This window comes from Haemaphysalis longicornis, unplaced genomic scaffold (assembly GCF_048455015.1).
Source record: "Haemaphysalis longicornis isolate Haplotype H1 unplaced genomic scaffold, Haemaphysalis longicornis Haplotype H1 scaffold_5, whole genome shotgun sequence".
NCBI lineage: Eukaryota > Metazoa > Arthropoda > Arachnida > Ixodida > Ixodidae > Haemaphysalis > Haemaphysalis longicornis.
Genome location: NW_027526385.1, coordinates 34,306,164 through 34,333,733, shown reverse-complemented (window position 1 = coordinate 34,333,733; position 27,570 = coordinate 34,306,164). Strand labels below are relative to the sequence as shown.

At 45.2% G+C, this 27,570-nt stretch overlaps 1 long non-coding RNA gene across 1 annotated transcript; it reads left to right on the top strand.

The window, feature by feature from the left end:
- The first annotated feature begins 3,552 nt into the window (after positions 1 to 3,552).
- On the top strand, positions 3,553 to 6,675 carry LOC144139150 (uncharacterized). The gene is made up of 3 exons (XR_013316076.1): positions 3,553 to 3,620; positions 4,917 to 4,979; positions 6,574 to 6,675. It is a non-coding gene; the product is annotated as an uncharacterized LOC144139150 (long non-coding RNA).
- Positions 6,676 to 27,570: the final 20,895 nt, after the last annotated feature.

Here is a 27,570-nt window from a genome sequence, read left to right as displayed (position 1 = left end):
ACCTCCCTGTTTCATGTAGTAAAAAAACTCCTACAAGGAGGATCACTAGAGGACAGGCGAAAAAGAACCTCTAGGGAGTATATGGGTGGAAAAAAAGTTTATAGTGTACTGTTTTTTTCTAATCCGGGGGCAAATATTTTCATCTTAGGAATGCTCATTCCTTACCCACTAAACATACAGTCGAGAAAGCAGTTATCGCAGTTATATAAAAGAGTATTTGTGTATTATAAAGGGTCAATCTTACTGGATTTACGGTATTCTTTCTGAGAAGAAAATGGCTTCGCATACGACGTGATCGGTTTGTTAGAAAAGTGAGCGTGAACGTCAGAAATGTGAATATAACCCCGAATGATCTTTTACCCTTATTTTTTGTGTAAGCGAACAGGCACCGTCTACTTACATACTCACCCTTCACTGTATCTCGTTGAATAAAATGCATGACAGTGTACATACAATGTATCCGTCCTTTCGAATGTATTGCTTTACAATGTCCCACGCATTAACGCTGTCAAGGTGTATGGCGTGCTCCCGATTAATATGAGGAGAGTGCTTTTATCGATCCCATCGCTGTCTCCGGAGTAGTGACCATCATTTGCCAATTTGCGGACTGACGAGTGGATCTCTGAGTTATGTTTTCTAGAGACGCATTGGTAATCTCGGATTCATGTGGGAATATATATAGAGAGAGAGAGACAGAAACAGCAAGAGAGAGTACGTGCGCATGTGCGTGCGCTTTTTTGTGGGCGTGTGGGTGCTTGCGCGTTTGTGTGGGCGTATGTGTGTGCGTGTGCGTGTGCGCGTGTGTGCGCGTGTTAGCGATGGGCCAAAAACCATTAGCATCTGCTACAACCTAGTAAAAATCACATGTGCAGTACGTTTTCTTTAAAGTGTTCTCGCCGCATAGATTCGTTAATCAATTAGCCACCCCGAACTCTCTTTTCAGAAACAATACGACATGCTCGGCGATTCTTCGCCGTAGTAGCAAAATTACGCCTTACTTTCCGAAGTGCACTGAAAAGCTCCGAGCTGTGTGCATTGGTGAGTTGCCTTCAAAGAGATTGTTGCCTGAAGAAACTGTATCGAAGCATACAAATTCCTGCTTACTATGTACAGCACTCTAATTGGGGGGAGTAGTTTGCTTAGCTCTACCTTCGAACGAAACACCCCTGTACTCGTTACTAGCTATAGGTCCGATTACAAGCAAGCACAAAGGCACAAAGTGTGTTAAGTAACGCGAAATAAAGGAAAATAAAAACCACGTTTTCATGTAAAACAAGACTAAACAGATTGGATCAGACCCCCGCAAAATAAAGAAATGGCGCAAACCCTCAGCACTAGCGTCGTGTCTTCGCATCTAAGAAAGCCCGCTTTCTGCGTGTTAAGTTCAGAGTAGCTTAGCAGCCCCCCTTTTTATCATAGCTTGTTCGCTGTCACAATGCCGAGCGACTGCTGGAGTCAGGCGGCGTAGTGAGCTAACGGACTCAAGTAGAGCTAAACGGTTTTATGGAGTAACTGACCCAAACAGACGCTTAGAAATAAACTGCTGGCCCGTTGTTTAGCGCAAACAAAACTGCAGGTACATTTCAGAAACAATTGTGCATATAACCGGTAGCCCCCGCATTGAATTAGTCAGGAACGCCTGTTGGGTTGGTTGTTACGATTGTAAGCAAAAAAAGTGACCGCCAGAACGATGCATCCCAAACCGCCCATCAAGGCACCGGCGCACGCAAGATTCCGCTCGCGCTGTTCTAGCCCGGGGCGCGCGACCACTGCCAAGGCGGGAAATTCGAATTGCATTGGACAACCTCCATTCAATTTATCAATACAGGAGTGAGGCAGGAAAGTGAAGAGCATGATTGGTTGTAGCAGTGAAGGGAGAACGGTGCCACAGCCCATAATGGCGAAGCACCGACAGCTTTCACATTGAGCGGACCGCTTGAGGTTTTCGCAAGTATGTACCTGTCAGGTGTTGAGGTTGATTGTGGAGAATTCGATGACTGAAAAGTGTTGTTTATTTATGGTGGTTAGAGATTATATGTCCGGAAGTTTGCTGAGCCCCCTGCGAGCGCGTTTCCTTCAGTCGCTTGTCCGGGCCTCTTCTGTAATTTTCCTTTCCTCGCTTGAAGCGAAAATCTCTCGCGACGCGTTCCCCCATTCTTTTTTCTCTTTCTCTGTCCTTCTTTATTCTCACCCATACCCCTTCACTCGCGCCTCTCCCCTTCCCAGGACACGGTTGTATGCTGGTGATCTCATAGATGGGTTCAAAATATCCCCAGTCCAGTTCTTTTCCACTCTCAATTCAAATCACTGTATCACTCATTCGCCATTAGAGGTCACGAGTCTCTACGCTGATCAAGTTCAGGCTCTTCTGCAAAGTCATGCGGTGAGAGCTCCGGCAGTCACGACATGAACGGCACAAATTTTATTTAACGAATGGCTGCATGCTGCACGTGCGGAACTGTATTCACCCATATGCTGTGCCGAATTTCAAACAAAGCTGGAAAACTCTTGCAGTCGTTTAAGTGCCCCATACGTTCACTGGGTGACAGTTGTGCGTACCCACCATGTGGATGGAAACTGCAATGCTTTAACATTTACATCGCGAAGAAACGCCTTTTTTGGCCGTCTGTTTCTAACAGCGCCTGACATTGTGGGTGGTGCGAAAGGTAGCGTTCCTGAAAACACGAAAAACGTATAGGAACTCCAAAGCTTGGTCTGAGAGGGTTATTGTTTTACTGTCCTACATTCTCTCCTCCGTATGCCAGCGAAACGACCGCCGTCCAAAATAAATCGCTGTTGTGACACCCGACCGTAGCGGTTAGAAAAGGTCCCAGAAATCCGTGGGAGGGATACCCTTATAGTGGTTGGAAATGACGCTCGGTGCCGCGAGTGATTCATTATCCTCCAAGTTTTAGTTTCTGGAGCGAAGAGGGCGTTGTGAAATACTATTGCATGGAGTCATTACTTTACGCACAGAGATTGAAGCCACAACAATGGGCTTCTGCAACAAATGATTACAACTGCGAGAAAAACAACTCGAATAAGGGGTGCACAATTACCTGCTGTCAGATACGTTCAATTGGCGTTTACCATCATTTGAGGGTGGTATGACTACAATTAAAAAGGCAAGTTGTGACACATATACTCTTGAGTTAACCCTCTAGAGCTTCTTCGAACGAAATGGATCACGGTACCGGTCGTTCAGGGCTGCAACGTGGCTATGCTAGTTTTGATTAACAAAAGCGAAATTGACGCAATCGGAAAACGCGCGCTCACTTTTTACTCTGAAGAAGTATGTCTCACCTCCCTCGCCCCACCGCCAAAAATTTTTATTCCATTGAAGCAGATTTACTCGGCCCCGCTGCCACTCTAATTCATGCCACTGCCGACACCACTTCCACAATGATATTCCCCTTGCCACCACCGATGCCTCTTTCACAAACCTCGCAATCGGCTGATAACGGTGGTTTCACCCTAATCAGGCGTTACCAGAGCAAGATGCCGGCTTTGAACGCGGACGGGAGCCGATAATAATTATTCGACATAAAAGGCTCTCCCTCCGTGCGATAGCTTCGTCCGTGTAATGCACGCCGAAGCATACGCCCATCACCGGTTGCCGGGTTTGTGTGTGCACTGACTGGGGTGGAAGAAGGGGGGCGTGCATGCACAGCTGGACTTAATGCCGCTACCGCTTCCATGCGCGTTCTGCAAGCGGAAATTTAAACATGGAAGTCTCGGGGCTGAATTCGACCTGTCAGCTGTCCTCAATGGTTGAGCGGTTTGGGTTTGGGTTGGTGTGTTAGGCAGTGAGATGCCTACGACGCGAGATGGTAACAGCCAGCCAAATGTTTTTCCACTAGAATAAATCTCGAGTCCTTCCAGGTTTTAACTGTCGATGGACAGACGCGTTTCGTTCAGTTGGAGGAAGAACAGCTGGGATTGAAGGAGCGTCTGCCGGAACGGAAGTGTGAATAAGTGAAAAAGCAGCAGAAAGCCACTGCCGCCGTCGTTTCCACTGCACGTTCCAGCTTGATGAATAGCTCGGTATTTTTCCCGGATGAACAGAACCATGGGTTTGAGCCAATATTTATTGTTCAGCTTGAAGGGCTTTCAGAGGGATAACATCGGCGGTGCCTGTCGTTTCTAGCGGCGCGCACATAACTAGTTTTCGGTTTATGAGTCAAGAATGGAGAGTGGCGGGAAAGAGCGGTGCACTCGCAAATATGGGTGTCGTGCTTCACTGATGACATGTCCGTTGGGCTGGCGCCAGGTTTAAACGTGTACGTGCATCAGCCTAATGCAAACTTTCCGGTGTCATCAGTGGTCCAGCAGATTGATTTGGTGTGTTACGCAGACACTAAGATGCCTACGATGCGGGAGGGAAACAGGTAGCTAGAATGAATATATTTTGAGTCTCTTAAAGATTTATTGAGCTAAATGCTAATTGCTCGATCACTAATTAAAAAAAACCTATTTTGCTTCGTGCTTTTAGTGTACTGCGTCCGGCTTCGCAGCTGTGCCTTCTTCAAAAACTAAGAGGGCATAATTTTTTCTAGTTTCATCGGTAACGACGGCGACCATTTCTTGTATCTACATCAAAAGAGACAAAGATGCACACGGCAAAAATTTCCTGTATGTGTGCCATCGGCAGAGTCATTGCGAATATTAGCACTACTGAAATGTTAGTCTACATTAAGGAAAGGACGTCTCTTTGCGAAACGCACTGAAAACCGCGTCTTGGTGTCATTGGTCCACCTCACCTGCGTGGTTCTCTGGAGCGGTTGTCAATGTTGTAGCTGTTTTGGCTACTGCTCTTAATAAGAACACCGTTAATAAGGCAGCGTTTCACAATACAAAACTTCCATTTTCGTCCACGCTGCGAAAAGAATGCTTACATACAAATTCTTTTTTCACAGGGCCAGCACTGGCGATGCCGCCAACAACAGTACAAGGAACTTGCCCGCCATCTACTTTCATAGGTAACGAAACTCTTTCTGGCTACGTAGAATTTAAAAAACACTGCTACTAAAACATTCCTTTTTTGGTTGCCTAATTAGGCGTTTCGTGTGTTGTTTTAATTTTTAAAAACAAAACCGGCCATCTCCCCTAACCCGAATCCCGGGGAGGGGAGGCATGCAGTGTATACGTGTATTCAAAGATTGTAAGTCCATCTCTTGGCACACGGCGCGCGCTGACTTTGCACCGTATAAACGCTGGTGGGAGGTGCAAGTGTGCGCTTGCTGAGGCGACGGTGCTGTCTTGCGTTGAACCGGATTTAAGCAAATAAATGAGACAGACTGGCCGTAAGTTTTCTTCGTGTCACACGCCACAGCAAGTAAGAAGTAGGGTAAGAAGTAGCACGGGGCGTTGGAAAACGCATGTCTCGGTGTATTTGCTGGAACGCGTTTTTGCCCATAGAGAAGAAATGCTCTAGCGCGAGGCCCTGAAAAATGACGTTTCGGTGTGTTTTTTCACTGCGCGGTAAGTTCTAGCACGACGTGTTTGGAAAACGAGTGTTTGTTTTAATAGTGTAACCACACAAAAGAATGAAAGCATGAGACTACGGCTACATGAGATGACCACATGAGATGCCGACAGCCCGAGCCCCTTTGGTACATCGTTTCGAGTAGCGTCCGTAGCAAAATTAAATTTACTACCAGCAATACATAAAATAAGAAAGCGATATAAACCTGCCGGCGCAAATTTCCTTGAATTTTATTTCTAGAGGCCTAGTAAATTTAGGGCCCACTTTCCAGTATAAATCGACTATCACGAACCAAATTTGTAGCCATGATCCAAGCAGTCACTTTGTGCTTCCATAAGAAAACACAGCGCCTAGCTTAGTTGGTAAGCCGCTCATTCCGCTTCATGCCACCACATCGAGGACCAGTAAAAAGGTAAAGCAGTTATTTCCAAAATGTAACCTTGTTTACCACTACGTACTCGAGGTATACAATCAATTGCATGTGAAGGAAACTAAGCAAAATAAACTAACGCACTGTCGAAAAGACAACAATGAGGGACCACCAAGATGTACGAAATGAAGTCGAACACCAAACGAACCAACTCAGAAGCAAGTAGTGTAATTACGCACAGATTCCTGTGTATTGTGTAAAGTATGTCTTTGACTGTGCGTTATTTATGCGAACACCTCTTCTGTTATCGAGAACGTTTACTACGCTTCGATTGTACTCCCTAGTGCTTTACTGATACTGGCATTCCATGGAATGCCAGGGCTGGGGGAATGCCTCCCCCCAAAATGCCTTCCCCAGAATGCCTTCCCGTGGAATGCCTTCCTCCAGAAAGTAGGCTCTCCGGAAGTCTAGTTTGGCTGGATTACCGACATCAGCGAAGTGCAGGCTTCGCTTTAAAACTCTGCTATTTGAAGTGGCCGGAGTTTTTTTTTCCATCAAGACCCTCGAGTCTAGCGATAATTTTGCTGCGTGCACAGCACTGTTGGTAGCTTTCATTTCTGGCTGTCCAGCCAGCATTCATTCGGGAGAGGGAGAGGACAAAGGTTGTCGTCTGCCGCCAACAGTTTGTGTTTGACCTGCTGCTCGTTCTTTGGTTTAGATGAGGCCAAAAACTGCGACGAAAAGTTCAAGTGGACCAAGGACGAAAATTCTTCGACGTGTGTCACTTCCGGTTTCCTCAACACATGGCAATTTATTTTGGTAAGTAACACTTGTAAAACCACGCCGTGTTAGGAGCATCGCCTCAGACAATGTCCAACATGTGCTTTGCGGTGCAGTGCAGACGTCAACAAGTGGTGCTGGCATCAGCTTTCATCATTTACGCCAGGCAACACTGGTACTCGCAAGGGAGGTCTAACTGCGTTCGAGTAGGTTAACATCGAAGTATCTTACTTCGCGAACTGAGTTAAAAAGTGTTTGCTGATAAGTATCGCAGATCACATTGTGCCATTCAAAACCCCTATCACACGAGCACTTTCAATCGTGAATGAGTCCATCCGAATCGACCTCAATCCGGACTTGGCGCTGCTACACACCAGTTTCAATGGCGATTGAGACCTACCCCAGTCGAGCTCAATCCTGGTTCACCGCTGCGCGGCGGAGGTTTGCAAGCGCGATCAGATGAAAGTGGTTGTACAATCGTTCCCGCTGAGTAATTGATGGCCAAGAAGGTGACTAGCTTAAACTGACACCTCCAATAGTTCAAATACCTGTACCTACATAAAACTGCGATAACATTTCTATAGTTACGTATACGCACTACGGCGCAGAGTTACGGGCGACGGCCGCGAAAAAACACCCGCCCGCATCTTCTCAAGGGGGGAACTCGAGTAAATGCGTCGCAGAGTGGTTGGGGTATCGCGTGAATGTTGCGTAATTGGGTATGGTTTGGGAATGCTTATTGTTATTTCGTCTTTATTATTCTTATTTATTTAATGAAGGAGAAGCGAAGGGAAGCAGTGTAAAGTTAAAGTCTGTTTTTATTGCTTGGTGCCGTCAAGCAAAGCGTCAAGTCAAGCGAAAGCCAAGCTATGACGCCCTTGACTGAATTCCGAACGCGCGCTCCGCCGCTTAAATACACACCGCCCGCGTTCGAGGGAGAGGAGTACGGGGAAGAGACGCGCATGCGCACACTTCCGTACACAAGCGTGCGAACTTTCCACGCACCCACCACGCCGTTATCACGTGTACACGCCCTGCCGCCGTTACTGTTGAGTGCGACGCAGCGCACGGGTAGCTACGACGCATGCGCGCACAGACGCGCTCCCCCCGCACCGCCGCAGCTGTTGTTGAGAGCGACGGAGCGCACGGGGCACACGCGCTCCTCCCGCACCGCCGCACCTGTTGTTGAGAGCGAGGAGGGTACGGGAGAGAGACGCGCACCTGCAACTGGACGCGACGCGCATGCGCAGTGAGCGTGTGGACGGCGCCGACCACATCGACGAGTGACATGGCGAGCCTACGAAATGCTCCGCATTTAATACATTTTTGGCGCCCTCTGGCGCACGTGAGTGGAACCAGAGAAACTTCTGAATCGGGACTGAACCTTGCCGTACAGGAGCGGTGATGTGCCGAGCTCGCTCAACAAGTCTTTTGCGTTTCGCTTCAATCCGGATTCAAAGTGCAGCGCGACAAAGATATTAATTTCCTGTATTTGTGGAAGCGATGTGGCAGCACCTCGTAGCGGTGGCGACGACGTGCCAAGCACCCCTAAACATCATCAAAGCTAGGATGTAAATCAGTGTGCTTGCTGCAAAAGGGTTTAGCGAGATTGCGAGAATTACATAAACAATTTACCTAATCCTTATTTTATTGGGGGAGAAAAAGTTGTGGGGATAAACGCCCCGTCCCATTGACTGCCACCCTGACACACCTGTTTGTATCTCTAGGCCTCGGAGGACATCCAAACGGCGAAGGTGTGGCTCGCATCTCTCGTAGATGACATCACATCACCGGCAGACGTGCGAAAATTGCCCACCTTTCTGAAAGAACTCCTTCGGAGGATTCCCATTATCTTTCGGGACGTAGACGAGGCTCGGAAGTCTGATCTCGGAGGAAGTTTTGTCGAAACGGTCGCCGAGCTGGTCAGCAGGGTCATGCTGAAGACACACGCATGGAACGGCATCCCACAGGTGGGCGCAACCTTGGGGCTTAATCCCGGGGTTTTGGTTTTTTTTATAAGAATTGTTGTTGTGCCGCCTCTTTTAAGATTTTCGAAACACTGCAAAAAAAAGCAATCGAGGCCTGCTGCCACCATGGTGTGGCAAAATTATAGTCGCTCTAATAACTATACAGCACCCGAAGAACATCTACTTCTTGAGAATTAGAGAATGGAAGCTTCTTCTAATTCAATACGTGTTCAAGGAGCAGGAAATTAATTGTAGTAGGAGAAAGTGCTATATGCCTCATATTGTCATTGCTACACATAAAAGCACTGCTTGGCCAAGTTTAGGTAGTGCAGATTGAATGAAAACGTGCATGCAGTGAAGTTGAATTCATCATTTCAGCCTTTTATGTCAGTCGATGCTGTCGCTGGTATTTTTTCGTAGAGACAGTTTCGCTAGGCGATACTACTTTGTATAACCTTGAGTCTACCTTTATAGCGAATGTTCACATGATCGAATGTTCTGATCTGTTTTTAATGCAGGAGGAGCGCCGTGACACGTCCGCAGAATTGGACAACATAGTCCAGGAATTTGCTTCAGAACTCGTCTAGTGGCAAGGGTCAGCAATGCTGTCTCGAACACGTGCACCAGTGAGCGGTGACTATACCTCCTGCTGTTGAAGGCTTACCCAGAGAAACAAAATCACTGCAAGAAAGTGCCTTAAAGGCCGATTGTATGCGTTTTCGTGATGATTATAAACCGTTTCTCGCCGCCATATTCTCCTGAGCAAAATCCATTCTTGTCATTCTCACACATCTTTTTGTGGTCCTCACGTAGACAATAGAATTATTTGGAAGCAAAATGTAAACGGTTTATTTGGGGCTTCTACGTTTGGAAGTAATTTCGCAAACAGAAGCGGAAAGTGGAGAATAGGGTACATATTTAAACATGGTGGTGTGCGTAGAGTTTCGTTGTATGAATACTAAAGAGGGAACTGCACCTGGTAATCCATGTCGCCGTGGGGGCTTATGGAAAGACCCCCCATTCTTGCTTTGGCTTTGCATGACAATGGGATTCTTAACCGGTTTTGCGGATTTGCTTTCTTCACAGCACATTAACACTTCTCCGAGCTAGAAGGAAGGCGAAACCCTCCCGGTTCTGTGATAGCCGTGTTCGGCAAAACAGCAGCAAGTGCGTGATCGTGCCTGATGTTCATGCTGCCGCAGCTGAAGGACGTATGACCGAGCGTGTCATATTCCGCTGCTAAAGTTTTAACTGACGAAAAAAAACTGGAACAAAACGTACCTCAACGAAGACAAGATACCACACGGAGGTGCTGTATCTGTCCTATCGTGTCTTCGTCCACGACTGTTTAACACCACGTTTAGTAATTTCTTCAAATATTAACAAATTCGCTCAGCAACAAATGTTGTTAAACTATAGCTGACGGTCAATGCACAGGTTAACCACGGAGAGGACCTTTTCAACTTTTTCATAGGCACGCTCAAAAAGTTTTCAAACCTTTTCAAACAACCTATTATCTGAAATATTTCTAAGGCTATTAATATTAAAATAACAATTTTAAATAGTTTCCACCAAGCTATTGACATTGCTATTAACTGCCAGCTTGGCCTGAAGAATAGTAGGCACAACTGTTCCTGCAAAAATACAATTCAAATCGATTGTTTTCTTTGCTTTACAGCAGTCTATTTCATTTTCCACTTCTACAATAACGCACCTTTCATTGCATTTTTTGTGGCACTCTTTTGGAATATTCAATAGAAGCCAATGATGAAACTAAGGCCAGCGCATGATATAATTGCGGCCCATGGCTATAGTCTGTATTCAGTAGCGAGGCACGCATACAGGCAACCATGTGAGTGCACCGTCACTGGTTCAGTCGGGCTCCGCGGGATGGCGGTACTTGTCCGTGGTAAGCACATGATATGGGTCTGACATTCCAAGCTCTAGCCCGCCGAACGCAACGTAATGCTTCGAGTCCAATGTAAGTGCGATCAATAACAGCTCTGTTCGGATTGAAATCGGCGATGCACGCCGGTGTTATATTTTTCTTTGTCGTGCGACCGTAGTGGTACAATCCGAGCCATGTCCATGGCCATTTCAATGTTACCAAACCAAGAAATTGACAGCTAAACTTTTCTATGAATACCACCTATAAAGACGGCCTTGATGTGAGCCGCATAGACGCTAGCGCCAGATTTCTCTCTAGTGTACATTGTCAGAACCTCTATGGTGGGGTGTATACGGGGTTAATATCGCGGATCACAATCCCGGCGACAAAAGCGCGACACACGACTCGAATTGCAAGCTGTACGGCCATTCTCAAGAAAGCTCGACCACACCGAGTTCCAGACAAGTAGAAACTTGCGCTTTTTCAATCGTTATTTCGTCTTCTTTTTTCGCATTGGCTGCAGAGATATTATAGTCAAGCCTACTGCTTCGCTTCTCATATTCGGACCCCAGACATTGTACATTGGGTTTATGCTTTCAACAAGCCCCCGCCTTTTCTCGTCACTTTTGCGAGGCCAATTGCAAGCCCTAGAGACCGTTGTCTTATATCCAACCAATCTGCCCTAGCGGTCTCCATAAACTTCCTATTACATAAATAGACAACTTTTCTAGCTGGTAGTACTCAGGGGACGGTCTATACACGCCGATTATTAAACGCAAACAAAGCATTCGACTCACTCAAGAAAAAACATTTATTCATAACCAAGAATTTGGTGTTCTTTTGTCAAAAACACAATTCGTTCTTCATTACCGCGTCAAGGTTGAATAAATCTGTCCCAAGATTCACAGAAGACTGACTTGTGTAGTGGACTCGAGCGGTGGTAGTAACTGCATTCGGGTGGCCTACGCCGCCTAGGTCCTGTCAAGTGTTAACCGATGACTGTTCTCTGCTCAAAAAGAAATAAATTGGTGGTAAGCCCGCAGCTGTTGCATTCTACTCACGGGTGCTTCTCATGCGTTCTGTTGTTCAAGTATGTTCCGTGTAGGATGCAGCTTATAGACAAAAACTACTTCTACTCACATCTCAGCGACTTTTAAAACCAGAAAGGACGAGTAAGTGAGTATGCTTGCCGGACTCAGTAAATGCTCCTCGCAACCCTAAACTGACACTTTGAGCAATCTCTAATAATTTCTTGCAGAAAGTTTGATTTGGGCGTTCTAGCGGAAGCGTTTCGCTTTTTCCAAATGTCGTTGACTGCGTTGTTAAGCGATACTCAAGTTATGAAAAAAAAAACAATGTTCAGCTGCCGTCAGCGTAAATATTAAGCTAGCTGCAACGTACAAAAACGAAAACGATATTTTGGGGCGAGTATACTTTATTTTCTGTGTGCGTCACAGAAACCTTTTTCTACAGGAATGTAAACCTCTGCTTTTCTGCCGCTCTTTAAAAATGGCGTTTTACGTATTCTCACAATTCCTTTTTTTTTTTGCACTGTTGCAGCCCTGTAGCCAATTTTGGCAGAGAGAAGGAGCTTTACACGGAAAGAAAAAAAATGAATGCAAGAAAAGGCTAAATAATTTGAAAACATCTAAGCATACCTTACATTCTTCAGTTCGCCAGGGAGAAAATATTCCCAACTAAAACCAAAACATTGCACGCATTCTAATCTGCATCTGTTCAGTTTTTAAAACACCGGGATTGTGACCAACTTGGCGTTACCAGGAACTTATCGCAGCAATGTACACGCAGGTATTGCCAAAAAAACGTACCTGCATCCCAGAGCTGATATGCAAGTGGTTGTACCGGTTTAGGCATTCTTTGTTCTATGCAAGATCCTCCTTAAACTAAAAAAGGCTAAAGCCTTTGCAATAAACTCTTTGTTCTGAGAAAAAACATCCTCACCATTATAACAAGCACACTTTAACTAACAAATTTCAGAGTGATTCTCACACATATTTCTCCCTTTTTTGTAAGCATATGCCTACCAGAGATAAACGGATTACTTCGGCCACGTGCCTTAACCCCCTCCCAGCCAGCTTACACCAATATTTAGAGAAGGTCATATTTCGCCTATCAACTAAATGCACTTTGATTGTTCCAAGGTTGTCGAAACCGTCAAACGAGTATTTACAGACACTTAAAACTAGTTGCCGTTTAATTTCAGCTCCCTCGCGCAGTGGACCCGATGAAAGCATTCTACGCGGAGCCAAACGCAACCCCCACGTATCTCCATTTCGTTTTGTTGCTTCTCCTGTGTTCTTGAATAAGGTAAAGTGAGCATTTCGTGTGCTCAGCTCCTTTCCGTCTCACTTGTGAAGTACTTTCTGACAAAGCAGCCTATAGCTGGGTTCCACTTCTTTTGCACCGCATCATCAGCGCTATCCAGATGCCTTGAAGTTTTCCAAGCACTTTGTTTTTGAGCAATGCAGTTACGGTACTGCAAATCACACATGTTTAAAAATCCCCGCTTAGTTCTGAGAGCATGTAAAATTTCTTCTGGCAAATTAATGTGTCTTAGTTTCTTAGCTATCCGGCTAGCAAGGTAATGACACCAGGTTTTCGTTCGGGCATTTAACACAAGACTGAAGAATCACTTGTTCCTTCGGCGACTGAACACGGAGGTCCTGACCGCGCTTGAACTCAGGCGTTCATTTGGCCTCATAGTCCTTTTTTCCGCTCAGCACAGTCGTCCACAGACTTCTTAGGTCCTAGACATCTTCTCGGTTGGTAGCACTTTGTGGGAATGCTTTTTTCTGTTACGCTACCGAGCGATATTTATTTCCCTTCTACCGTTTCCCGCTCGCCTTCGTACTCATTGAACCTTTCCCCTATCGCGACCATGCAAAGCGGAGCCACAGGATGATGATGGTGGCAGCGATCTGGTTGTACAATGACGGCAGAGCCCTCTATTCAGGTGATTACGGCAGTGCCCTTCGCTCCTCACAGCGACATAAGGCAGAGCATCTCGCATAGAACCCTCCACAGAGAAGAAGACGGACAAGATGTCACGAATAAAGTTTTCTTGAAACTGTTGGTCTGAGGGGGACAGACGTTGTCAACCGCTTGCGCATCAAGCAGGAGCGAGGGCGATGAGCGGACACTTTTCGAAAATATGTGTGTCCGCGGTCTGTTTCCAGCTGGCGACGGGGATGAAATATGAGTTCAAGGTTGAAGGATTGGTTGCAGGTTGAATTTATGAAACAAGAAACTGGCAAACCGTACAGCTTGTGGGAAAATGCAGAGCACTATCGTGAAGCGCAGTCGGCCGCAACAGCGTCCACCGGTGAACCTCCTGCCAATCACGATATCGTTTGATATACGGCTGGGATACCAAATGGCTGAAGCAGACCTGCCAGGAGCGTGATGGGCGCTTCATGTTGCTGCTGGAGGTAACACACCATTAGGTACCGCCGGTCGGGGAACTGCAAACCAGGCGAAAAGAACTCACACATTGCATGATTTCTTGTCTGAGATACTCTCAGGTGAACCACGGTTCACTTCGTGATGCGCCTTGCGGACAGGAGTGCGGAGATGTTTAAGAACCACAAATAACCCTTATGAGTCGTCACTTCGTGCCTTCTGACTGTACCAAACAATGCAACAAATGAACTTGGATGTTGCAGTGGACGTGAACTCGCACGTACGCGTTTTTTATACACCTTAAACCATGCCGGCCGTGTTCGTCTCCAATAGTAAGAAGCATCACCCTTAGTCCGGCTGATCCTGTTGGTCCGCAAGGTAACGAAAAACGTCAGTCTGTCCTCTTGGGCAAAGGACGAGTTGTGGACCTGTGGTAGGTAGGCTGAATCCTCAAAACCAAGCTTCAGATTCATTAGGTGTGGTCTTTCAGTTGAGAAAGGTACAATAGAGATTGGAGGTTGGTCGCCACTGTGGACGGGTTGTCTCCAGCTATGGGCAGAACTTGTTGATGGCCCAAACGAGCGAAAGGCACTCCTCTGGTGCCGTTGAATAGTTGCGGTCACCGGAATAAATTAGCTGGCTTAAGTTGGCCATGACACGAATTTGTCAGCTTCACCCTTTGTGGGCACAGAGCCGGTACCGTGATCACTGGAGTCTTCGTACGGTTTCCTTGAGCACGTGGTAGTCGAAATCGACCAAAATGGGTGGAGTAGCCCGAAGCTATACTAATGTTGTAAAGGGGCATTTGCTGGGATGCAGAGGGATAACGTAACCGTCTTCGAATTTGGAACCAACCACACCTGGAGATGTCTCGACCCTCCTCCCCGCCCCCCGGGTTTTTTTATTAAACGTTTATGATCTCTCTCTCTTTTTCGTTCATCATAAAACCAAATGTTGCTTTGACATTGGAAAAACAGCACTGCTAAGTAGTAACACGCTGTAAGAGTTCGAACGAAGTGAAGGTAATAAGCTCGGTCAGCCAGTTGTTTAAACCATTGGTTTCGAAATTCAGTCACTGCTTTGTTGTCCCTTCCCCAATTCTGTTTTCTTACAGGATGAGCTACCAAACACAGTCTCATACGTCGAACAGCTCTTCTTTCACTCATTCCCGCGAAGAGCCTTTCATAAGGTCCCCTCCGCAAATAGGTATACAGTAGATTTTTTCCACCTGCCATTCTTTCCAACCTGCAACAATAAAATGTTAGCAGAGCATACGGCACAATGTTGCAGTGCTGGTAGTTGATCTTACATAGGCAGCACACGTTCCAGGCCATGTGGCCTAAAATTACACCCGTACTCTCCGTCTGAATAAATTAGACCATACCACAAAAAACTGAATAGTTGATAGTACATATACAATCTCACTGGAAACTCCATCCTTGAAGAACCCGAAGTGCGCAGTCGAGACGCAATAAGGGCAGCACTTTAAAAATACAATAAAAGAGACGAGGAGTTCGGAGTACCTACGTGACTAGCATGCTGCCACAGTCACCACGTTTTATCCGTGTCTCAGTTACCGAACTCGGAGACGTAAGCCTCGACATAAACGATTCCGATTGCTGCTTATATCGTTATTTTGCTTAGGACAGAAATGCCAGCGCTTACCGCAAAGAAATGTTTGTTTGTCCCTCTAATGATGACAAAATGGAGGCAGCTTTGCGATGAAATTTTTTTCTTAAAATAAGTGTGGTACTGCTTGCTAGAAAAAAGAAACAACAAGCACATATACTGCACTAACGGATGCTCTGTCGTGCCTTGTTTCCGAATTCGGCGGAATTTATTTTACTTGACAAAGCTGAACATCCGAGAGCCTCTTCTTCGATGAACCTTAGAGTGCTTCAGTATTCAAAGAAATCTGCTGCTTCGCGCCCTATCAGCATCGTGGTTTTTGTGTGGTGGGAATACAAAATTTTTTCCTTTGCTGTTCCGGAAGCTCAGAACAAGGAACAATCAGCATCACCTTTGAGGGAATGCCGTTGAAGTTGTTTACAGTTCGAGATTCCAAATCTTGTTTTCAAACGTTTTATCTTTGAAGGGAAAACTTTTCTTTTGTGACTGAACCAGGAAGTTTAGCCCTTGTAGCAATACCCTGAGTTCAAAACGTTAAACGGAATCACTCTTTTTCAAATTTTAGAGGCAGAAATGGGAGCGTCTAAGGTATAAGGACACTGGACGGGAGAAACGTTTTCTACCAGCCCCGTTGTTCTAGGCTTTGTAACGAAAAAATTTCCGCGTATCTCCTCCTTTTGTTGCAAATGTCGAGAAAAGACGACAGTCTTTGTCGACATTTGAGAAGTGATTGCCTCCCTTTGCTTTACCATTCACCTCTCATGCCTTTCCTCTTTCTTCGCACACCTTCCCAGGTAAACACACTAAAGCTTTGGTCAAGTCAATTTACATTTACCGCGTTCTACTGCTACAGGCTGGGTTGCTCGATGCCAGCGATGCAATATGGTGGAGACGCGTTTGATGAAGCCATCCTACTTCCACACTTATAGACAACGTTGCCCTACTCCACGTGCGTTCTAAGTAGAACGTGGAACCTATTTAGTGGAACATTTCGTTGCTGCTCCGGTGATATTTCTGAAATGCCTCCTGGAGCGTGGGCAACAGCAGGCAACCGTTTTCTGCAGTAAATGTAGTACATCATTTGCTATCGCAAATGCCAAGCATCCATAAATTTTTAAATAAAGGAACACTGCGAATATCACTTACGTATTGATGTTCTGATTTATGCTTGCGCAATGTCTTGTTCTTGTTGAACAAAGTTTATAAGTACGAACATTGGCACTGGAGCACGGAGCAAGATAAACAGGAGCGCCGACTTCGCTCTCTCCTGCGGGCTCTTAATGTCCACCACTCGCGGAGCACAATGTAGATGGCGCAGCGCATGGTCAAGCGGCCGGCGTTCCCCGTGCGCCGGCGGGCGCGTTGGCGGAACGCATTCCGTCGGCTTTTGTCGTCTGCTTCGGCGACGGTAGTTTTGTGCACGGAGTGCTTTGGGCCTGCGTTGGCGCCGCTTCGCGTTCATTGCGCTCCTCCTTCGCACGGCTTGATTGTTCGACAGCACCTTCTGGGTAACCCGAACCCGAAGGAATTGAGTGGTCGTACGGCACGGCAAAGATACGTTAAGGACTGGTTTGCATGGCGGGAAAACCAAATGTAGAGCGCACATACAGTGTGTTGCGACGATAACTGGAACACTTTAAAAATTTTTCCTGAGTGATCCGCCGCTCTGTTCACGCTCAACCTTCACACAAAGGTCGCATTTTGTGGTCTATTTTGTTTGACACCGGGAACAACAACGGTAGTTACCTGTTTATTCTGAAAATAAATAAAAACGATTTTCGCCTATGGGAAAATGGCGGCGATTTGGACGTGCAAGCCCGAAAACCGGGTTTTCTGATCGTCTGTTAGCTCATTTCTAGGTGCATTTTCTGATCGTCTGCTGCACCATTTGGCTCCGTACGTGAATCCCAAACATGCGTTTCACTCTGCAGGTGGTTCCGTCGTTCCAACATCAACTTGCGCTGGCTCGCACGTCCAAATCAGCGGCCATTTTCCCATAGGCGAAAATCGTTTTTATTTATTTTCAGAATAAACAGGTAAGTACCGTCGTTGTTCCTGGTGTCAAACAAAATAGACCACAAAATGCGACCTTTGTGTGAAGTTTGAGCGCGAACAGAGCGGCGGATCGCTCAGGAAAATTTTTTAAAGTGTTCCAGTTATCGTCGCAACACCCTGTATAGACATATGGCTGCTATACAAACACTACCTTTTGCGCAGTGCTTGCCGAAAATGTGACTCCGTTTTGTAAATTTGTGAACACCAATTCGGGTGTGTTTTAACAGGTTTTACAAAAGGCGAAAGGACCAACTGGTTCTGATCAATAGCGATTATAAAAGTTGCCTCAGCTTTCTCGCCATTCTCCAACTTACGTCACAAACAGAGTGTGCCTAGAACACGGACCGGCACTCACACGCTCATCAGAAAATAACTGAAACGCGATAACATCACCCGCGACTGCCCGCGACGTAGCAATCTGCTCAAGATCGAGGCCCTGACAGTGCGGTCTTTTCGCAAGCCTTGATTTCACGACATTTGAATTCGTCCGGACCCTATATCTCTGTGGTGATGACTCGCTAAAAGAAAAGGTTTGTCGAGCCGGATGTTTTGCTGGTCAGCCGCTTAAAGAAAAAAAAAACGCCGGGAACTTTCGTAGGCCGAAAATTGCAGCCGTACAAAGCGCAGCATTTTATTTGGAATCCACGGCGTTATCGACGAGATAACACGACCGTAGAGCGACAGTGAAGATCGGGCGGTAAGTTGCGGTATGGGTTACAATGAAGGTTGCGTTTGATATTCTTGGGTGCCTTATCAAGATGACAGTGTTTTTGTACACTTATTACAACAGGGCAGCCGTCCAATTCAGTCATTGGCACAGAAATGTGTGTCTCATTGCCGTTTGCCGATGGAGACTCCGGGCGACCCTTGTAAGCATTGTTCGTGCGCAGAAGCGGCATAAATCATTAAGCAGGCGGCCGGAGAGCGGGCCAAGAACAGAGGGTAATTTTTGCGCTGCATCGGTTTGTCGTAAGCAGAATCACGCTAGACTGCATGTTGTGGCGTTTCATATTACTCTTGCTCATTCTTTGGTGATTCTAAAGTCGTTCTCGTTCAGTTGCGTCTTACATCTGCTGGGTTGGTACAATATTTTTAGCTGGTCTTCACAATGTCAGAATAAACGCCCCCCAATAGGGAATAAGCGATCGCCATGTATGCGGTGGCGTGCGATTATCTGCGCCGTCTATTCCGGCTGCGCACGGGTGTTTAAATTCCGCGCGTGCAGGCATTCCTCCTGCATAGTAGGACTGGCATACGACAGGCGTCGTTGCGAAAGAAACGACGCCTCTTGGGAGAGCGAAGAAGGGAAGAGCCATGTACAAAGGCACAGCGACGAGAGGGCAAACGAAGGAGGAAGAGAGCAAAGGGAAAGCTGGGCGGCCGGCGGCGCGTGGACATTATCGGCCCGAGCAAAAGAATTTTTCTGGGCCACAGTCGGCGCTCCTCTTTATATCTTGCTCCGTGCACTGGAGTAAGACGTTTATATTTGGCTGTGGGTATGTAAGGCTATTCCGCAGATTCTGTTTTACTTTGGCCGGTTGCCTCAATGGGTCACACAATAACACAGAGACAGACAGTCAGACAGACAAACAGACAGACTTAAATGCAGACCAAAATTTCTAGGTTTAAGAAGCCCAAGAAACACTATCATCTTCAAAACAAAGCAGCCCATTTTATCTCTCTGGAATAGCTTGTGCGGTAAGCTTTCAGGATAACAAAATAAAAGTTTCCTTTAATAAGCGTTCCGGTGTGGCATAGTTTTTCAGGAAAACGAAGAAACCTAAGGGAAGACGTAGGATTTATTACGCCCAATAAACTTGTCCGTGAAAGTTGCTATTAACGACCACTCTCCTCAATAATTTTCACAAACGGGAAGCTGTACTTCGGAAAATAGTATACTCGCCTTGAGCATACTAGTACATTTACAGGGATGTATACCATAGCTTACAAACAAAGCGTCCTTAGAATTTCTCTTTTTCGAGATTAAAACAGCCGGGTCTATGACTAAAGGAGAGCGAATGCCACCTCAGATTTTTTTCCAGCCTTGCACCAGTAGTGCAAGCTGCAGCAATTTTTTTCCGAGGCACATTCTCAGGAGCGCCTCGAAGCTGATAAATGTTTTGTAGGGGCTACACACGCCGATAAACGAGGAAGCCGATTCCTACAGAAACGGCCATTTCCGCTCGATTGCTCAGTTGTTGGCGTCGCATTAGCAATTCGGTCACTTAACATGTTTCTTCAAGATAAAGAAAAAGAGAACAGCCAAAGGGATGTCGCTCATCTTGGCCATCCGCCTTCCTATCCAACAACCCATTTCTGTGACAAATGAAACGTAATAAATGCAAATCAAACTTTATCTTTTATGTACTTTATCGATTCCCGGCCTGTTTACGTCACCCGTTAAATATGGTGCCACGTTAAGGAGCCTCCCAGGCGGGCATAAAAAACGAACAATTAAGAACAGTTCGAAAACCCTAGCATATAATTAATACAAAATGTAAACAAAATAGGTTAAAAGCGCGAGATGGGGCATACTCCTTCAATGGTATCGACCGCCACCTCGTATTGATCTCTGAGGTGACGTGTACATCAGGCCTTTCTGCTGGGCGAGCTACTGGGCGATTCTGGCCTCAATTTCCCTATTTGCCTAGCCAGGTAACACTGATACCGATAAAAGAAGAATTGTAGTGAGCGCGCCGGAGGCTCCAGCAGTGCCGACACAAAATTCCCCTCGGAAGCCCGAGTGTGGGCTTTTGTTTAGGAGTTGCGGCTAGAGGTAGCGGGACGGTAAGGACTGGCTTCGGTGTTGTCGTAGTAAGACAGAGTCGGCGGAGCAAGGAATGCGTCCGCTTTTTTTCGGCCTGTTGGCGAAATATGGCTCTGCCACATGTTTAAAAGGTCGCTGCTGCATAGACTTGTGTTACGTGCAACACGAAAAATGGGATACGTCGAGAAACATGCTGGTACAAAAATACTGACATTTAAACTTACATTTGATAAAAACCAGTGCAATTGCGTCATCTAAATTCGCTATTCTTACTAGTCGATTGCAAACATTCTCGATAAGGAGAGGTAATGGGTCGTTTTCTTCTCATAGAGCATTTGGACTCCTAATACCTACGGAGGTCTAAAACCGCGGCACTAAATGCGAGGTAGGTTCACCTGCCAGCACCTTAAGAACACGTCGCCTCTAAATGAGTGTCTTTAAGGCATGGCTTCATTGTAGAAAAGAAGGATTAATTAAGGGGAAAGATCTGTGGCATGAAGGCTGAAAGGCTGTTTCATTGAAAAGTGAAGAGGTGTTATAATCTGGGCAGCTATCTACTTCCGTTGAGTAAATTTTCATATTGTGTTTGCTTATTTTTTATGCTGTACTTGTTCAGACTGATGCGGTCTTTTTCATCAAAACAAAAAAGAACCTATTCATTGTTTTGGCGTGATTATAGATGAGGCAGGTACCTTGAACGAAAATTTAATGGAGCAAGAAATTTAGAATCTTACACAAGGCGCTGGGCACTACTATGGTTTAGGAAAAATTTGCTTGTTATCAAGTAGCTTTTCCAATAAACTCAAAATAAAACCTGGTCATATATGGAACTCATATACAAAGCCAGCACAAGTAAAATGCTGATGATTACGCTATTTCTTAATGCGAAATTAGTTCGCAGTGCCAACTGCAGTCTCCTCGGCGATGGCGCATGTCTGCGGCGCCTCAAGAAGTGCTCACGTGATCAGCGAACGCCCGGCGTCGTGCGCTACTGTACCGCTGTCTCGCAGCGCTTCGCCGCCGCCGAACACGATGTGTGTAATTCGTATTTAAACCTTCGGCGGTAATGTCACGAGGCTCAGATAAGACCCGCAGCGAGGAGGACGCCGAAGTGCAGCAAGCACGTGGGCTCAGCTCTATTTGGTCACGCAGTCCTCCCTCTCACGCTTTCGCCAGTCGTTCCCCCTCCGTTTTTTTTTTCTGCCTTCACTCGCTCGGTTAATACACCGTCGCCATCAGCAAACCATTGTAGCGGCCGATAATGTCTGCGCACTAAAACGTGACATAAGCACCAACTTCTTCGGAGGTACTGATAAAATTATCATTACACATATACAGACACAGTTTCGCAACTTGAATCGCTAAATTACCGAAAAAGAATATATTATGTGCTGTCAACCAAAAAGTCTCCCATATACAGAAACCCTTGCTAAACAATATAAAACAGTACATATAATTTCGCTAATGTACGCTTTATAAACCTTCAATATACGTTACGTCCAGCAGGCAAACATCGGCTGTTTATAATCTTCTTCTTTTGAGCGGAATCAAACATTTTCTCCAAGCCGTAACATAATATCCCTCCTGGGTTCACATGCAGTTCAATAGAAATGCGTTTTGCTTACGTTCCAGCATGCATAGCCTGGTAAACATGAATATTTCACTAGAAAAAAAAAGTGATTCCCACGTGTACGAGGCTCCAGATACTGGTAGAAAAATAAGGCTAATCATATGAGAAACGATGTAATCAAAATGAACCGAATACAAGCGAAAATAATTCTGCCTATAAATTTAATGTTATATACTTTTTAGAGCTAAACACGGTAAACTGTAAAGTGGTTTTGCTAAAATATTACAGGGTAATGGCGAGGAAGAGAAGACTGTCTTAAGAGCGTGGAATGCCCATTCTTAAAGTAGTCCAATCCTACATCCGATAAAAAAACTAACAAAAACACGTACTCATTTCTAAACCCAGATAATCAAGGTGATGCCTTTATAGAGCGGCCTCAAGCCTTCGCAGCTCTAGTTCAGCTGTTTGGTCTGGGAGCTTCTGTGGGTATCTGCACTTTTGAAAAACAACGCTGCTCCATAAGCCACCTTGTTCTTGTTGTTGTTGATGTGGAGCAATGTTTGCATAACAACACCTCCCAACAACGCACAAAAACTTGTCCAATACTGCAGAAAGGCTCTTAGCCTTTTACCAGACGACGTATAAAACAAATCCAATCGTTTCTGCTTTATCCGGTGAGGCAATCGTAGTACCTACCCCACGTATTCACTAATGAATCTTAGGATCCACGCAAAATAATTCCACTCTGGTAAAAACTGAGCCCAAGATTTCAACTGATGCCACTACGTAGTCGGCGTTTAATACGAAGACCCAATGACCTCGACAAAAACCTCTGATTATTTTGATGTGGACAAGAAAAAGAAACATCTCAGTGTCTCTGAGGGTATGGCGTCAAGACACAGAACACAATGTGGCCGGTTGGAAGTTTTCCCGTGGCAGCGTTTTGCTGAAAAAGGTGAAATGCAAAAACTCCTGTGTTTTTGATATTTCATTCCGCGTAAAATATTACCAGTCCCATTATCTGTTAGACTACCCTAAAATTTCGGCTCCTTTCACCGCTGCGTGGCTTCGCTATGCGACAATTTGTTATTCGCAAAAAGAGTAATTACATGATTCAAAAACTAGTGGGAGAAAATCACCCACCCTTATTACATTAAAGCTGCTCTTCACATCCGAAAAAAAATAGAGCTTGACCTTCGTGGCACCGTGTAGCGCCGCGTGAAATTATGTGAAGGCGAAATAAGAAAGAAGCTACGTTTGAGCCAACATGACCTTTTTGTGAGGAGAAGAACACAAGTGTTGGCATAGAAAACTGGTGAAAAATATACGCTATGCGTAGTTGTAAGCTATAGGGTAAGCGGGTGTAAAAATTCAAAAATGTTTTCGGGAGGGCAGGTTTCGACACAAAAAATGAGGTGAACTGCCGTCTCATTGATGTGTCCGATGCAGCTGGTCAGCAAAGGAAGCACCTAACAAGCCCCATCGTTAGCCCTTAGTTCTCGACCACAGGTGCATTAAAAAACTTCCCTGCGTGAGATATCATCTTTAAGAACAAACCGAAAAACCGCTGTGATGACTGAAGACTACAACGGAATTCATGAAAACAGTTGCTACACCGGGCCGGGCATTTACCAGGTGTTTTCAACATTGCGTGTTCACGCAATAAGACAGCAAACGTTGATGTTATGATACGGTCAAAAAGTTACTCACTGCTTGCAGCGAGGCTTCAAAAACCTGTCAATTATCACAGCCGTTGTGTACGTTCCAAAAACTTTATTTTTTTGGAGAAGTTATCTAAAGGGCTGGTTTTTTTACTTCCTCGACGTTTTCCTTCGAAATATTTCTTCAAAACGGCATTAATATTGCGATCGCTAAGCTGTGGATACTTCGGTAATATTAGAAGATTTGAAGCACTGAAGGATAAGAGTGGTACCATAGTTCAAAATTCTTTCCAGTTTAATTTATTTATAGACGCAATATGCTGCTATTCCTAAAGTTTTGTAAGTGTATAACGTTACTGCTTAAGGCACTACCATTTCATGTTCTGGTTTTAACCAAAACGTGAGACGCAGCGTGTACAGCTTTCTTTTTTCTAGTAATACATGCAATACCATTCTATTCGCGAGGCTTGCGAAGCGTGTAGCGTGACAGCGCAAGGCACTTCCAGTTAGAAGTTCATCTTTTTAGCGAAGCGCGATGACCAGCGTATGAAAAATTGCTGCAAGCTTATTTTGGGAATTTAAACATTTATTGGGTAAAACATTTTGTAAAATGATTCTCAAGAACACCAACATATTTATATATCTAAAGATTTAAACGCATACATACGCATGCACTTAGCCGTCACCAAATTAGACTTTCGGTTTGTCCGTATGTGCATGGTGATTCATATATTTATATGAAGGATGCTCAGAAGTTGCATTTTCCAGCATATTGTTGTAACCTTTTTTTAAACAGCGATATGTAGAATTTTTTAGTGCCTTTTTCACACACCCACAGTTTTAATGTTTAAAATCATGCACAAACCCCTTAAATGGGCAATGCAGACAAAACACAAGTTTCGTTCATTCTTAAGATTGCCTTGTAGAAATCATACTGGCACCTCTTTTATTGCCCACTTCACTCAAATAAGTGATATAATTATGAAAAAATGAAATGGCCATGCGACCCGCTAGATCATTTCCCGCAACAGAACCTATGATACAATATGTGCCCAGCTGTGGGATTGGCTGAGGTCGGCAGTTGCAAACGCAGATTAGGCACGCCCTATAAGCTTGCCGAACGAGCTATTTAAGCCTAAATGTAATGCATATTCATTTTGCAGCAGTAAGAATGGTTCGGTAAACAATAAAATTTCCGAAAATACACGTACGCATAGAAGCACGTATGCCCTCAGATGTTGCTAACAGGCGCATTAAGCTTTTTTTGTTGAACAGCAGTCCATTGCTTTGGAGCAGTCTCACACGACACTGGTTGATTGACGTACGTGACGTTGTCTTACGTGACCCTCTTTGTCGAGGATACCCCATGTTTCACGGAACGATTACTTTCTACAGCAACAAAAGATAGCCAGGTGCAAATACGGTCAAAAATAAAGCAACGGCGGACAACGGTCTTTGGATGAGTATGGTACCGCCATCTGGGAGGACGGACGGAAAGCAAGGCTGCCGAACCGAATGACGCAATGGAAATTCCCTTGAATACCTGCACCTAAATGACTTAAATTTTAACCTAAATTGATTATTTCTCAGTGCGTACGGCGAAATTCGCTTGAATACGTGCACGTAAATGACTTAAATTTTAACCTAAATTGATTACTTCTCAGTGCATACGGCATCACCAGCGCTTAGGGCACAATAAAACACGAAATCATTGGAATAAAACAAACTTGTATTTTGTTTGCAAGGCTCCTTTAAAGAATTGCAAACACAATAGCCCGGGTTAAATAAATTTGTCCATCTCTTTTGTTGCAAGCTTTTACCTTCGATGTGCTTGATGTTCACTAACTCACTGATACAGGAATTGGAAGATATAAAGGTGAAAAAATATTCTAGACATAAACGTTCCGGCAGACGACGGTAATCTCAACGTAAAAGCAACACAAGAAAAATATAAATTTGAAGCATTTCTGTGGCTTAGATGTTTTCCTTCTTCACTGAACTTTCTATAAAACTCTATTTCATGGGACACCGACGATTATTAGATTGCAACGAATCGAATGGAAGCGTGAAGAAGCCCGACGCCCACGGAGAAAAACTATCAGAAGTTGCTGAGTCAGCGACTTCCTATTGCAGTTTTTTTACGGCAAACACTGCGACTATCAGACCGCAACGCCTCCCACCAAAGAAGTTTATGGGGCAATTTTAGGAAAGCGCTTTCAGGGTCCTGTCACTTTAGGTTTTCAGCTCCACTGCACTCTTCTGGCCATGGCGGCGTTACAAGAATGCAGTAAGTTTGCGGGATAAATGGAGCCTTCTGTTATTTAGCTCAAGTGTTGGGATTCGGAGAGGTGACATTTGAAAACCATCTACAAAAAACTGTTTTCACCTGCATTGCTTACAGTTTTAAAAATGCTTGATACACCCTTTACAGCATTCATGTTCGTATTTTATGGTGTTTACGGCTCTTAATGTGGTTTTATGCGCAAACACTGTGGCTGGGCCGCTGTGCTGCTTAGACATGGTCAAGGAGGCCTAACAGTAGCAGGACACGGCTGTCAATGCCTTCAACGCAGTACACAAGGTTCCGCGGGCAAAGGACGCCTACATGCGCCAATCAGGCATACCTGTAAATACCTCAAGACACTGCAATGATTCAAAGTTGTCATCATTTGCAATTGGGAAGGGAATTCTACAGTATGTGTTGGTGAGATCACCACCTAGAATCGTACGAAGAAAGTAGATTCTTGAAACATATCAAATAAATAAGGAAACAAAACACGACGAGGGAGCGAAGGACAAGCGCTACTTTCTACTGATTTTACATAATAACCACGGGAGATATAAATAAAAAAAGCACAACATGCTCAAATGACTACGAAGTTTATCACGTCGCTGCACAGCCCCCCACGCACCCGTTAAGACGACACGTGAGGTAAATGCTTCTATAACATGGCCAGCTCTTTCGAGCTCAAATATAGGGACGTCGTACTGCCACACTCACCCATCCGCTGAATTTCAGTGGCATCAACCATCTCTCGCGTGCGCTCATCCGCGTCTCAAAAAAATTACGGAGCACGCATGGTGCGTAGGCTCACACGTGTCGCGCTTTTTGCAACGAATACTCAAATGTCTATTTTTGCCTTTCCATACCTTGTTACAATGCTCCCGTAGGCGAGTGTTGAGGCACCTTCCAATCTGGCCGACGTATGCTTTTTTACAAGTAAGCGGCAACTTATCGACCACCCCTTCCTCGAGGCTCAGAGAGTGGTGTATTTATTGGTCTATATAACTGGTAGTTATATATTAGTTATACAATATTTATACAATAGTTATACAATAGCAATAGTTATAGTTATTTTTTATAGTGTACGGGGAGGGGCGGACGACAACAGCGCCGACGACGCTGCATGGACAAGGCTAGTGAATCAGATGCAGTCGCATCTAATATTTCTGCGTAGTTGTTGATGATATATGCTTTCTACAGCTAAACACGGTAAACTATAAAGTGCTTTTGCTAAAACTATTACAGGTTAATGGTCAAGAAAAAAATCCTGTCTTAAGAGCGTGGAGTGCCCATTCTTAAAGTAGTCCAATCCTACATCGGGTAACAAAACTCGTAAAGACACGTACACATTTCTAAACCCAGAAAATCAAGGTGATGCCTTTATAAAGCGGCTTCAAGCCTTCGCAGCTCTCGTTCAGCTGTTTAGTCTGGGAGCTTCTGTGGGTATCTGCACTTTTTAAAAACAACGCTGCTCCCTAAGCCACCTTTTTGTTTCTTGAATTGCAGAGGTGCGCTGCCTGACACGAAACGTAGGACAGGGTTAATACCACAAAAACAGACAAGGTGAGGCGCAATTTGTGGTATTAACCCTGTCCTACGTTTTGTGTCAGGCAGCGCACCTCTGCAATTCAAGATGCTAAAACACCAACTAGCCCACTCCCAAGCCTTGCTGAACCTTTTTGTTGTTTGTTTTG